At 40.9% G+C, this 14505-nt stretch overlaps 1 protein-coding gene across 2 annotated transcripts in view; it reads left to right on the top strand.

Moving 5' to 3' along the window:
• The first annotated feature begins 624 nt into the window (after nt 1-624).
• ITCH (itchy E3 ubiquitin protein ligase) overlaps nt 625-14505 on the top strand; it is a 99010-nt gene continuing 85129 nt past the window's right edge. For both annotated transcript variants that reach the window (XM_006048070.4, XM_045162622.1), the window contains exons 1-2: nt 625-775; nt 4914-4991. The gene's annotated coding sequence lies outside the window, so the exon portion shown is untranslated. The remainder of the gene's footprint in view (nt 776-4913; nt 4992-14505) is intronic.

The following is a 14505-nucleotide window of genomic DNA, read 5'->3' as shown; positions in this document are numbered from 1 at the left end:
ATAGCATAGCATAGATAGCATATTCAAAAGCAGAGATATTACTTTGCCAACAAAGGTCCGTCTAGTCAAGGCTATGGTTTTTCCAGTGGTCATGTATGGATGTGAGAGTTGGACTGTGAAGAAAGCTGAGCGCCGAAGAATCGATGCTTTTGAACTGTGGTGTTGGAGAAGACTCTTGAGAGTCCCTTGGACTGCAAGGGGATCCAACCAGTCCATTCTAAAGGAGATCAGTCCTGGGTGTTCATTGGAAGGAATGATGCTAAAGCTGAAACTCCAATACTTTGGCCACCTCATGCGAAGAGTTGACTCATCGGAAAAGACTCTGATGCTGGGAGGATTGGGGGCAGGAGGATAAGGGGAAGACAGAGGATCGATGAGATGGCTGGATGGCATCACCGACTCGATGGACATGAGTTTGGGTGAACTCCGGGAGTTGGTGATGGACAGGGAGGCCTGGCGTGCTGCAATTCATGGGGTTGCAAAGAGTCGGACACGACTGAGCGACTGAACTGAAGTGACCGGGAGTAATCCAAGAGTCCCTCCCACCTAGCTAAATGCAAGCTCGGATTTAGCTGCGCTCACCAGCTTCTGCTAGCTTTTCCTGCCGGTAGCTGGTTAGTGCGCAAGGACTTCTAGGGCTTGTAGTCCCGATAGCTCCGGAGCTGGACGCGCCTGCGCGTTGGCCGCCAACTCGTTCTAAGAGCTGTGGTCCGGGCTAGGGACCGGCTGCCATCTTAGTCGAGGGACTGAAGAGTAGCCGCCGCCCCGAGTCCCGGTAAAAACCCGCGGGCGGACTGGAGGCAATTTTGGGGAGAGGGAGGGTCCTGGCTGAATATGTCGGAGGAGAGCGAGAGGTAGAGGAGTGCGGCGCGTCAGCCGGGACCCGAGCCGCGGCTGCTTCCTCTTCCCTCAGAGCCGGTGCCCGTGGGGTTTCGGGGAGCTCGGGCTAGTGGCAGGGGCCGGGAGGAGGGGTGGCGGGGGTGGGTCATCTGGAAGCCCCGAGCGGCCACTGTTGGGCTCAGACGTTCGGAGCCCCTCGCCTCGCGGGCGCCAAGTTCTGAGAGAACTGGGCCGCAGCGGGCGCCCCCGGGGTCCAGCCCAGAGCCCGTCAGCCCCGCCCGGGGGCTGCGCTCCTGCGGCCCGGCCTACGCGAGGGGCCCCGCGGCAGCGGCCGGGGCGGGCGACGTGGCCCTGCGAGGGGCGGCGGCCGGGCCCACCTGCCACCCGCTGCCCTTCCCGAGACTTTTTGGAGCCCCCACTAGCGAGAGGGGCCAAGTACAGCGGCTGCCTCTCTTCTCTCTTCCATTCCCCTCCGTCTATTGTCCCCCAGCGTGGTGGTCCCGGCCCCGGCGTCGTCCTCCGCGCCCGCCGCCGCCGCCGCAGCGGCCCCGCCGGCGCCGAGTTTTGCAGACGTGGAGCTGTCATTGCCCTTCCTCCTGAAAGTGCCCTTTTCTTTAGCGGAGAGAAGAAAAAAGTAGTCGTGATGAGGACAGGACTTAGTGGGGACTAAGGGGGGAACTCAAGTTCTTAGACTTTGCTCCGGGCCGCGACGTAGAGCGAAACACAGGATCTCTGCGCCCCAGGTAGACGCTGGGCCTCAAGTTAGCGATGTAACCTGGTGGATTTGCAAACTACCCGAAATCCACGATTCTCCAGTAACAACTCACCTTGTTTTCTTGCTTATATTTGTATCTTGTTAGATTTTCCTCTATTATTCTACAGCTTCAGTATATTTTTTGGGAGTGAGGGGTGGGGAAGGAAGAGACATTTCAGGGAATTTTTCTCTGAAAATGAACGAGGCACTTGAGCCAACCATCTATCACTGTACTTAGTTGGAGTCTTGCATGTATTCCTAATATAATTAGATCTTAGGGAAGTACTAGAGGCAGTGTATTTCCACCCTCAAAATGGGCTAGGGAGTTGTTTCTCGGCCGAAATAAAGTTCTCAGAGCAGGTCTGGTGAGAGTCTTCATCGTGTATTCATAGGTTTACTCAGGTTACAGTTACTTGATTTTTAAGATTTAGAAATGAAGGTGGAAATTCACCTGCTGTTTTGAACAGTGGATATAAGTTTTTTGGGTGTGAGTCCGAAAGGAATTCCTTCATCTTCAGCATGAGTCAAGTCAACAAGGATATGAAATAAACAAGTGCAGGATATTCCTCAGTGTATTCTAGAGTAAATCATTTTTCCATTCCTTAAAGAAACATCTTTACACCAACTGGAATAGACAAACCAGTAGCCCCCAAATTTGGTCATTAGAATAATCAGGGCAGCTTTTTTAAAAGTAGAAATTTCAGAGCCTTACTTCCTGAGATTGATTTAACACATTTGGGTCGGCCTTGAAGATTAAAACTTGCCTCAGGCAGTTTTGATGGTTTTGGAAACCGTTGAGACAATACTTTGAATAAACCAAAAACTTTGAGATGGAAGAGGAAGTAATCAGTTGGGTCTGATTGATTTGAGGAAGAATCTGCTTCAAGCTGAAGTTGGGTCTTAGCTGAAGTGTTATTGTGATGGACAAAGGGAAGGACAGGGCAGAGGAAACACCTCAATACTGTTAGTCAACACAGGATTGTGGAAGATAAAAGGGAGCAGGGAGTGGGCTGGGGAAGAAGAGCATTACGGATGTGAGGCAAGAAAAAACCTTGTTTTATGTTGTTAGCAATAGATGCAGATTTTTAAACAGGAAAATGATATCGAGTACATGTTTGCTTTAGGAAGATTGCTTTGTGACAAAAGTGAAAGGACGGAAGAGTGGCTGTTGCCGTGGCTTAGGTGAGAAGTGAGCTCTACAAATCTTCCTCAGCGAGAGGCTGTGGGCATGATCAAGGAATTAAATTTAGTTAATGGCACCCCACTCCAGTACTCTTGCCTGGAAAATCCCATGGACGGAGGAGCCTTGGTAGGCTGCAGTCCATGGGGTCGCGAAGAGTCGGACACGACTGAGCGACTTCACTTTCACTTTTCACTTTCATGCATTGGAGGAGGAAATGGCAACCTGCTCCAGTGTTCTTGCCTGGAGAATCCCAGGGATGGCAGGGCCTAGTGGGCTGCCGTCTATGGGGTCGCACAGAGTCGGACACGACTGAGCGACTTAGCAGCAGCAGCAGTGCCAAATTGTCCTATTTTTGTATGAGGATTTCTTTAGGGCCAGTCTGGGTAAAAGGTTCCTTTTCTGTCAAAAGAACCCATTAGCGAATCAGAGTAATATTGCACGGTTATATATGTTAATGGTAACAGAATTTGTTGTTAGCATCCTTGATGCAATTTGTAGGATTTAGAGATTAGACTGAAATTACGGCTATCAGTGCTATTGATTTATGAGCTTGTTGGGAAGTGTTTTTTCTCCCACCTTCAGAAACTTGGTTTTAGAATTTTAGAGTTGGGGGACTCCCCTGGTGGTCCAGTGGCCAAGACTCTGTGCTCCCAATGCAAGGGCCCTGTGTTCGATCCCAGGTCTGAGAACTGGATCCCACATACAGCAACTAAAGATCCTACATACCACATCTGAGACCCTAAATAAATAATACATATTCAAAGAAAGAGTTGGAAGAGATTGTAGAGAATATCTAGTCCACAGTAGCAGATGTATTTTGATTTATGGGCCAACTTTCACTTGAAGTAGCTGCCAAAAGCCCTGTGTTGAGAAGGATTTTAATCATAAGGGTTCTCTGGGAAAGTGAGTTATGATTGATTAGTGATAACCCCTGTGGACACTAGTTATCTAGTGGTTAGTATCAATATATGTGCTAGGTATATGCTATTCTTGGACTAGTCCAACCTTTTCTGTTTTGTTTTTTTTTTAAACAAAGAATCAGAGCTAAAAGTAGAACCAAGTTTTGTAACTCTTAGTCTGTTCTCCAGTGTACCAAGATGAATGTGTGCTACTAAAGAGCTTTTGGTATTAGACCAAAAGAAAAAAGTATTTCTAGCCTGTGCCTCTTGACTGTTTAGTTAAGAGTTTAACAAGGAACTTTGGCCTAGAAGTGAGTTGTATTCATTCTGGCTTAGGAAATTTGTGTTTATACTCACAGAAAAATAGCCACCGTCCGCCTTCTTTTCTTGTTCCTCACCCTTCTCTGTTTTGGGTTTAGGGGATTGGTTTCTTTCAAGTTGCGGGGATAGTCCTTACTGTGACCTCAAAAGGTAGAGTATGTATTTATATGGCCATCCCCATTTTGTGATGTAGTTATACACAGGTGGGGAGTTACCCTATTGTATGGGTTAAGGCAAAAGTGTATTAAAGCCCCGCCCCCCCAACCTCATCTTTATGGCACCTAGCCAAATTTTGGGCTTATAATATGCACTCAGTAAAGGCATGTTGATTTTTGTGGCTGTAAATGATACTGGCTTTGAGTCAATATAAATTAGCAAGTGGGGTTGAAGAATTGAATTGCAGCATTCTCTCATTGAGAGGTCAGTCCTCTGCTAAAAATGTTGGGCTGGAAACTAGTCTCACAACCAGAAGTAGTTAACCAGAAGCTGTTCCTCTTTTCTGTCCTCTTTCAGTCTAGCAGTGTACTGTCCTTGGAGGACTGCTGCCAGCTCAGCTCTTTGCTTCTGTACAGAATTGACTATACTCAGATCCTTGGAGTACTTTTTCTTTTCGTATCCCTAGGAGCTTCCAAGTTGCAGGGATAGTCCTTACTGTGACCTCAAAAGGTAGAGTATGTATTTATATGGCCATCCTCATTTTGCCATGTAGCTATACGCAGGTGGGGAGTTACCCTATTGTATGCGTGAGTCATTTTCTTCCCAATTTAACCTTATTATCCTGCCCGCTCCATCAAAAATTATCTATCCTATGAAACTTTTTAAAGGACATTGTGCTGTCCTATTCCAAAGGTCATTGCTGATCTGATGTGTTTAACCATAGGAGTAATGTGTTAATTGGCCCTCCTTCCTTTCTCAGGTAACATGCATTTAACCGTGGCCTTCTGGAGACAGCGCCTTAATCCAAAGAAGTGACTTCAAACGGTGAAAACTTCAGGTATGGTGGCATGCCTGTGAGAGAGAGTGGAGGTCAGAAATGGTGCTGAGGGTGAGCGCAGGTCCTGTTAACAGCTGTGGGAAGTATGGGGAGAGACCGGTGTTGATGCTGGCTACATCAGTTGGTTGAAGACAGTTCCTTTTGGATCTGAAACCCATAGCTGCCTCTACAAGGATTAGCCTGTGAGCTACATTGTATTCTTAATTTGGGTCCTTTGACTTTTCTGTTTTTCTAGCTTCCCTATACAGTCCTATACTTTTCTCTCTTGTGCTATTTTAGAAACATTTATCTCTATACTTGTCCATACATGTGCACATATATGGTTAAAATATGTAGGAATTAAAAAGAAAACAATATAGTTCAGTGGAAAAAGAATAGAGGACTTGGAAAGAAAAGGTCTGGGTTCTGATTTGATTTTGCTACTGACAAATTTGATTGTTGGCAAAGTATTTAATCTTGGCAAGACTTAGTTTATATATCTGTAAAATAGTTATGTTGATTTCTGCCTGCCTCCCTGGCATTGTTGTGAGGATCAAATAAAATAATACATATTAAATCTTTAGAAAAAAGTGAATTCCCATCTTAAGCCATTATCCAGATCTATAAGGTGGGAGGAGTTGGCAATAATACTGAAAAGGAAAACAGGACAGGACAGATTCATCTTAAAAGATCAGGAGAGGAAAAAAAAAAAAAAAGACCAGGAAGAAGAAAAGGAAGTCTGCTGGTTAAGAGAAAAAGTAGAGCACAGGAAAAGTCAAGCAGTAAGAGAATAGGGAGTAAATGAAGTAGAGCACATGAATTGGTTGGTGAGAAAGCTGTATAGGAAAGAGGATCCCTTTCATTTGCTTAACCCTAACCTTGCCACTGTTGTTATTACCACATCTCTTCATATAAGTGTCCCATCCGTACTTAAGCTTCTTGTCCCCATTGTAAAATCATAGTAAAATTGTGTGACCCTTTGTGTTTAGTTTATATTTTTGTTAACAAATTGCCTCATAAATGCCAAGAGACCAAGGCTATGGCTTGCTTGTTATGGTATCCCAGGTCAGTGCTATAATCAATGTGTGATTAATCTGTGGGTTTTTTTGTTTTTTTGTTTTAATAATTACGAAGAGAAAAGGAGATGGTAGGGTGCTTTGTGAGATACTAGAGAAAGGAAGTGGATAAGAGGAAAAGTAGATAAATCAGAGGTGGTGAGAGGAAACATTCTCAGAGGATAATGAAAGGAAAGACATGAAAATGAAAAAAGTATGTAGAATAACAGGGGAAAAGATGGCGTTATCTGCAATGACTGGAACAAGGTAAATTTCCTATCTTTAGTGGTGGTATAATACCTCATAAAAAGTTATGTACTGGGGAAGATCATCCTCCATACCAAATATCTTTAAAATATTTCTAAAAGTATCCATTTCATCCTGAGCTCACAGAGTAGTTCTTTGTGGAAAGAAAACTGGGCCAGCATTCAGGAAATATGTGTTCTGGCCTTGATACTGCTTGTTACTTAATTTCTATGATCTTGAGCAATTTGCTTAAATCTCTGGACTGCATTACTTTCTGCTGAAGGTATGAACATGATGTTTTCTTCTTCCAGCTCTTTGATTATTCTTTGTGCTGCTTATGCCAGCTCACCAGTTTTTCAGGGCTTTGTTGATACAATGTGGGACTGGTCTCAAAAATATCTTATAATAGGACTTCAAAGCATCCATTGCTTTGTAAATGAGAAGCCATTTTAAATTCTACTTTATTTTTTATTTTTAGCTGGGCCATGCAGGTAGTAAGATCTTCACTCCCCTCTGCAGTGGAAGCTCGGAGTCCTAACCACTATACCACCAAGGAATTCTCTTTCTGCTTTAAACATTGGTTGAGAGACCTGCAGGAAATCTAAGTATAGAAATGTTGAGTTTGTAATATTAAGCAAGCGTTTATTGAGCCCTGTTATGCTAGTTTCCAAGGGATACTCTACCTCAAGGATTTTGTGTTTTTGTGAGGAAAATAAAACTGTTCACTAGTAATTATTGTAAAAAAGCAAGATGATAAATGCTATAATAAGGATTTCATTGCATTTCAATTTAAGATGTTTGGATTTCTTGGTTCCTTTATTACAACTGGATATATGCTAACTGCAGGGACTCATGGAAAAAAGCAGTTCCTACCCTCAAGAAACTTAATTTTTTTAATGTCTGCACAGTTTACTCTCATAGATATATCCTTCTACCCCAAGAAAGAGAAGAGTTTTGTGCTATATCATCACTTTGTAGTTTTGAACTAAGGATTCATCTCATTATTGAGCTTACCTTACTCCAGGAATAGTCTGATAACAAATATATAGTTTGATTGGATTCCTTAATATTTCAGTTACAGAGAAAGTTTTCTTTTAAGGTGAGGAAGAAAATTCAAAAATGGCATCTGCATTTAGGTGAACTTTGGTTTGCTTCTTAGTCATTTGTGCAAAGAAAGAATAGGCTCTAAAATTTAGTCTCTTGAGTCTTCGTTCCAGGCAGTTAATTCAGTTGGTCACAGAAGAAAGGATAGTAGTCTAAAGGAATCATATTGTAGGGATTAACAGTGTTCCCTGGAGTTAGACTATCTGATTTTGAATTCTCGCTGTATCTTGAGTACTGGTAATGTGACCTTGGCTGAGTTGCTTCACTTCTCTGTGCCTTAGTTTTTTCATTTATAAATCGAGAATAATAATAGTGTATATCCATAGGGTTTTTGTGTGGGTTAAATGAGATAATATATTTTTGCTTGAACAATAGTTGGTTCACAATAAAGCAGGAAATGTTAATTGCCAGTGTTGTTGTTATCATTATCACATTATCATCATCACCAACCTTGTCTGTTCTAAAATTATCATCACCAACCTTGTCTGTCTTTAAATTATCATCTTAATTTATTCATTCAGTAAATGTATATAAGGGGAGCACTGTAAAGTCAGATGCCTACGAGGGCTAGATTTAAATAGTAATGGTAGAGCAGATTGGGACTTAAGTGGTTTAGGGAATTCATGTTATTCCAGTGGGGCAGCTGTTAGGCAGCTTTGGTTTACTTTTTTTAAAAAATTGAGGTGAGATTTATCATTTTAAAATATATAATTCACTGTTGGCTCACTATCGATCTGGCAGGAGGTAGGGGAGGAGGCATATAGATGAAGTGTGACCTGAACATCTTTTTTATGAAGAGAAGCTGGAATTTCAGATTTTGTGAGAAATTTTTATTTTTAAATGTTGGCAACGTAATGAATTCATAAAAATGCTGTGAGCCAGACAAATTCACCACCGTGGGCAGACTTTGTCTTGTGGGTTGCTGTTCTGTAACCTCTGATCTGGGGCTTGACTTTTTGCTGCATAACCCATGTTCACTGCTCTCTGGGAAGAGAGTCCTTACTCACATAGAGATTTTTAAAGTTCAAGTGATACCTTACTGCTGTCTAGGGCTGAATGAGGCATAAACAGAAAAATTAAGGCAAAGAGGAGGAGGGAAGTTATTTAAAACTGGGATTCAGAATGGGAAAATGGCAGGAATGAACTTAAGATGGTGAAAGAAAGTGCAGTGAATTTAAATTAATCTGAAGAGGGTTTGTGTGGTCCCAGTAAGAATAGAAAGTTTAGAAAAATGAAGAGATCAGTGTAGAGGCAAAATAATTTCTCTTCTTCCCTTTCAGGTTCTTTGGTCTAATAATTGCTGCAAGATAGATTAACAAGAGAAAAACAAATTTCCTAAATACAGTATGGGAGTCTCATAAAACTGAGACCCAAAAGGCAGCCATAATAGGGGCTTATATACATATCCTGAGCCTTATAAGGAAAAGGGATAGGGGCTGGCGATACAAAGGGAAGAGGAGAGGAGATGTTTGGAAAATAAAGGTTGCCCTGTTACTTACTTAGTTAAGTTTCTTTTCTTTCTTTCTTTGTAAAATCATTTATTTGGCTGTGCTGAGTCTTAGTTGCTGCATTCAGAATGTTTTAGCTGTAGCATGGGAACTCTTAGTTGCAGCTTATGGGATCTAGTTTCCTGACCAGGGATCAAACCCAGGCCCCCTGCATTGGGAGTGTGGAGCGTTAGCCACTGGACCACCAGTGAAGTCCCTGCAGTTAAGTTTCTTAGGTAAGAAGATATTTTCTGGTAATAATTCTCTTCTTGGTACAGGCCTCCTTTCCAGTGTAAATGTGGGCACTTGTGGGAAGGAGAGAGGTAAACAGCTTTTGCAGCTGAGTTTTGATTGTCTTTAGCTCAGAATAATTCTTATGCCAAAGTGGCATATTTTGGGGTAATATACTCTGCTGCCCTTCAGCAGTCTTCTTATTTTAGAATAAACTTAAGTCCTATTGACTGGTAGGATGAAGTGGTGTTTTATGAAATTTATTTTGTTAATATTGAAGTCTACAGTATTTATTAGGGTTGGTAGGGTCCGGAGGCAGGGAGACCAGGCTAGGGAGATTGTAGTGAGAATGGAAAGCGAGGGACAAAAGCTTGTATTTGGGTCACCCTGTGACAGTGGGACGCTGCAGTAAAGACGCAGATTTTGAAAGCTCTTCTCATATTTGTTCTTTTGTAATAATTGGGATATGTGAGGATAATACTGAAGAGGCTACCCCTCTGTTTTCATAAGGATCTTCATTACTCTCAGCCGTGGCACTCTCTTTAATGGTGGATCATGTATATAGTCTCATAATTTCCCAGCTTTAAAAGAATAGAAAAGGTAAAATCAAAGTAGTTCAACTGCTTATTACATTTCTAGTTTAGCATTTTTGGTCATCTTGATTCTTCTGTAGACTTTAAACATGGAATTTTTTTTTATTTACCGAGGTTTGGATACAGTGACAAAAGGTTTTCTCACGGAAAAGACGTAGAATTTTGTTGCAGAAACGTGACACAGTAATTAATTTATGATTCAGAATGTTTAAAACTGATAAATGTAGAAACATGAAATGTGTTTATTTTATATAGCCTGAGAAAGTGATTTTCAGGATTTAATTTTCAGTAGGCCTTTGGTTCTGTTTATACGTTTCTCATGAAACATTTCTTGACATATACAGGAAAGTTAACTTCTTATTCTTGACTAAAATGCAAAATGTAGTTATTTTAAGTAGTCTTTTTAATAAGTAAATCTAATAGCATGTTCAGTTTAGTTGCTCAGTCGTGTCCGACCCTTTGCGACCCCATGAATTGCAGCACACCAGGCCTCCCTGTCCATCACCAACTCCTGGAGTTTACTCAAAGTCATGTCCATCGAGTCGGTGATGCCATCCAGCCATCTCATCCTTTGTCGTCCCCTTCTCCTCCTGCCCCCAATCCCTCCCAGCGTCAGAGTCTTTTCCAGTGAGTCAACTCTTCGCATGAGGTGGCCAAAGTATTGGAGTTTCAGCTTTAGCATCAGTCCTTCCAATGAACACCCAGGACTGATCTCCTTTAGAATGGACTGGTTGGATCTCCTTGCAGTCCAAGGGACTCTCAAGAGTTTTCTCCAACACCACAGTTCAAAAGGATCAGTTCTTTGGTGGTCAGCTTTCTTCACAGTGCAACTCTCACATCCATACATGACCACTGGAAAAACCATAGCCTTGACTAGACGGACCTTTGTTGGCAAAGTAATGTCTCTGCTTTTCAATATGCTATCTAGGTTGGTCGTAACTTTCCTTCCGAGGAGTAAGCATCTTTTAATTTCATGGCTGCAGTCACCATCTGCAGTGATTTTGGAGTCCAAAAAAATAAAGTCTGACACTGTTTCCACTGTTTCCCCATCTATTTGCCATGAAGTGATGGGACCAGATGCCATGATCTTAGTTTTCTGAATGTTGAGCTTTAAGGTGTGTTAGAGCCTGAATATTCAGAATATTTGAGAGACAGCAACTTTTTCCTCATCAATGAATAAGAACACTGAACTGAGCCTGTGAAAAGTAGACAGAGTTGCAGCCATCTAGAAATGCAGTAAAAAGATCAAATTGAGCTAAATCCAAGTCTCATTTAATGCAAAGAGAATTTGTTTTTTGAACTTGTGAAGCATGGTCTAACCTTATTGTTAGATTTTGAAGTTCATTTGTTTTGAAAATTTAAAGAGATTTTTAGATGGTTCATTTAATTGGGGGTCTGCTTTGGAAGGAAAGGAATATCGAAGAGGTTTAGCTGCGTTTGCTTCTGTGGACAGCTAGTAAAGGGGAAATCCTAGATTATCTTTTACCCTTGAATTTCTGGAAGGAAAGATAATTACTATAGGTCTTAATTAAAAACAGTTAATGTATTATTGAAATGTATAGAACCTGGCTCCTGTTGCTTTTTATTGTCCAGAATGTTGCTGACATTGATGTGCAGTCATCTACTCTCCCTTTCTCTTTGCCCTTCAGGATTTAAACTTTTTTCCTTTATTTTTTCTTGTTGGAGTTTTGGGAGAGTATGGAGATGGAGCATAGATGTTCAGTCTGCTCTCTTGATTTTACTGTTTAAATTGATATTTTCATTAATAAGGGGCAAAGAAAATGATAGACTTATTTATCCTGATTATTTTTTGTCATTGTAAAATATGCATAACATGTTGGTAAAATATGCATAAAATTTACAACTGCAACCATTTTTAAGTGTTTAATTCAGTGATATTAAATATATTCCCATGCTGCATACCTATTATCACTATGCATCTCCAGAATTTATCATTCCAAACTGAAACTCTGTACGTGTTATTAATAATGCCATTCCCCTCCCTGGTAATCACTGTGTTAATTTTTGTCTCTATAGAATTTGACTATTCTTGCTACTTCATATCAATGGAATCATACAATATTTGTCCTTTGTGTCTGGCTTTTTAACTTAGCACAGTGTCTTCAAAGTTCATGTTGTACCATGTTTCAGAATTTCATTCCTTTCTAAAAAGCTGAGTGACATCCCATTTTATATGTATAATCACATTTTGTTTATCTGTTCATCTGTAAGTGGCCTTTTGGATTACCTTTTGGCTATTATGAATAATGATGTTATGAATGTGGCTGCATAAATATCTGTTCAAGTCCCTCCTTTCAGTTCTTTAGGTGTATTCTCAGAAGTGGAACTGGTGGATCAAGTAGTAATTTCATGGTGGGTTTTTTAAATTTTATTTTTTAATTGAAATATAATTGATTTACAAATGTTAATTTCTGCTGTACAGCAAAGTGACTCAGTTATGCACATGTGTACATTCTTTTTTATGTTCTTTTCCATTATGGTTTATCCCAGTGCTTCCCAGGAGGCTCAGTGGTAAAGAATCTGGCTGCCATGCAAGAGACTCAGGTTTGATCCCTGGTTCAAGATGATATCCTGGAGAAGGAAGTGGCGTTCCACTCCAGTTTTCTTGCCTGGGAAATCCCATCGACAGAGGAGCCTGGCAGGCTACAGTCCACAGGGTCACAGAGAGTCAGACACGACTTAACAACTCAACAACAACAACATGGTTTATCCCAGGATATTGAGTATAGTTCCCTGTGCTATATAGTAGGACCTTATTGTTAGTAATTCCATGTTAATTTTTTTTAGTATCCGCCATAGTGTTTTCCCCAGCCGCTATGCCTTAGTACATTCTCACCAGCAGTTCTCAAGAGTTCCAATTTTCTACACCCATGACAACATTTCATTTCACTTCTTTTCTTTTTTTAAAGAATAGTCATTCTAATGATGAGAGAAGTGGTATCTCGTTGAGGTTTTGATTTGCATTTCTCTAGTAATTAGTGGTACTTTCTTTTCCTATGCTATTTGTATATCTTCTTTGCAGAAATGTCTATTTAGTTTCATTGCCCTTTTTTAAACTGGGTTGTTTGATTTTTTAGTGTCTTAATTATCTTGTAGGCTACTGGCTACATCTACTGGGTCTTGTGCTATTCCTCCTTCTTTCCTGTTGTTGACAAAGCAGTTAGAACCATTCTCTAATATATAGTCCCCCAGTAAATGAATGTTTGATAAAATATTAAAAGTAGTGTTTTCTGGAAAGATAAAGGTTGGTTGGGGCAGGATTTTCATTACATTTTCTTCGGTTTTATAATTCTATATTCTCTTTTAACCATTTACTTGGGTGGGGCAAACATTTATAAAGGATTAAGCTTTAGGCAAAGAAGTCCCTGTGTCATCCAGATTTTATTTTGGAGAAGGAAAATATCTTTTAATATCTTATTAAAAGAAATTTCACTCTTACAAGACTTGTTGTTGCTACTGCTTGCCTAAGAAAATATGAATCAGCCTGAGGTATCCAGACAAATATTTTACCTTTTGTAATTCTGAAAAGGAAGATGTCTATTTTAATCATTTCAGTGATTGCCTGATTTTTTTTTCTTTTTTTTTTTTTTTAATTTTATTTTTTAACTTTACAATATTGTATTGGTTTTGCCATATGTCAACATGAATCCGCCACAGGTATACACATGTTCCCCATCCTGGACCCTCCTCCCTCCTCCCTCCCTGTACCATCCCTCTGGGTTGTCCCAGTGCACCAGCCCCAAGCATCCAGTATCGTGCATTGAACCTGGACTAGCGACTTGTTTCATATATGATATTATACATGTTTCAGTGCCATTCTCCCAAATCATCCCACCCTCTCCCTCTCCCACAGAGTCCAAAAGACTGTTCTATACATCAGTGTCTCTTTTGCTGTCTCGTATACAGGGTTATTGTTACCATCTTTCTAAATTCCATATATATGCATTAGTATACTGTATTGGTGTTTTTCTTTCTGGCTTACCTCACTCTGTATAATAGTCTCCAGTTTCATCCACCTCATTAGAGCTGATTCAAATGTATTCTTTTTAATGGCTGAGTAATACTGCATTGTGTATATGTACCACAGCTTTCTTATCCATTCATCTGCTGATGGACGTCTAGGTTGCTTCCATGTCCTGGTGATTGCTTGATTTTTGTGTGATGATTTTGAATTTCTTTTTTGTGCTATTTATTAGGGGTTTTTTTGTTGTTGTTCAAGAGGGATTTGAGAGTGGTCCTAGACTCCATATTTAAATAATTTTGAAATGGACCAAACTGAGTAAGTTCAGGTATGCAGTGACATAGATTTTTTTTTTTTTTTCATTTGTTTCCCTGTTGCTCTTTTCTTTTCTTTTTTTGCGGGAGGCTCTGTTATGGAACCGGAGAAGGCGAAGGCACCCAACTCGAGTACTCTTGCCTGGAAAATCCCATGGACGGAGGAGCCTGGCAGGCTGCAGTCCATGGGGTCGCGAAGAGTCAGACATGACTGCGCGACTTCACTTTCACTTTTCACTTTCATGCATCGGAGAAGGCAATGGCACCCCACTCCAGTGTTCTTGCCTGGAGAATCCCAGGGACGGAGGAGCCTGGTGCGCTGCCATCTATGGGGTCGCACAGAGTCGGACATGACTGAAGCGACTTAGCAGCAGCAGCAGCAGTTGTGGAACTGTAGTTTTAAATCATGAAATTAACATTGAGCAAGACTAGAGATCTCAGTTTTTGGCTGCATCTTCTGTTCTGACCTTGGACCATTCATTTTGATTGGATTGTTTGTCTATTATTGAGTTATAAGAGTTCT

This window comes from Bubalus bubalis, chromosome 14 (genome assembly GCF_019923935.1).
Source record: "Bubalus bubalis isolate 160015118507 breed Murrah chromosome 14, NDDB_SH_1, whole genome shotgun sequence".
Classification (NCBI taxonomy): domain Eukaryota; kingdom Metazoa; phylum Chordata; class Mammalia; order Artiodactyla; family Bovidae; genus Bubalus; species Bubalus bubalis.
The sequence above is the reverse complement of the archived record's forward strand: the minus strand, read 5'-3'. Positions and strand labels throughout refer to the sequence as shown.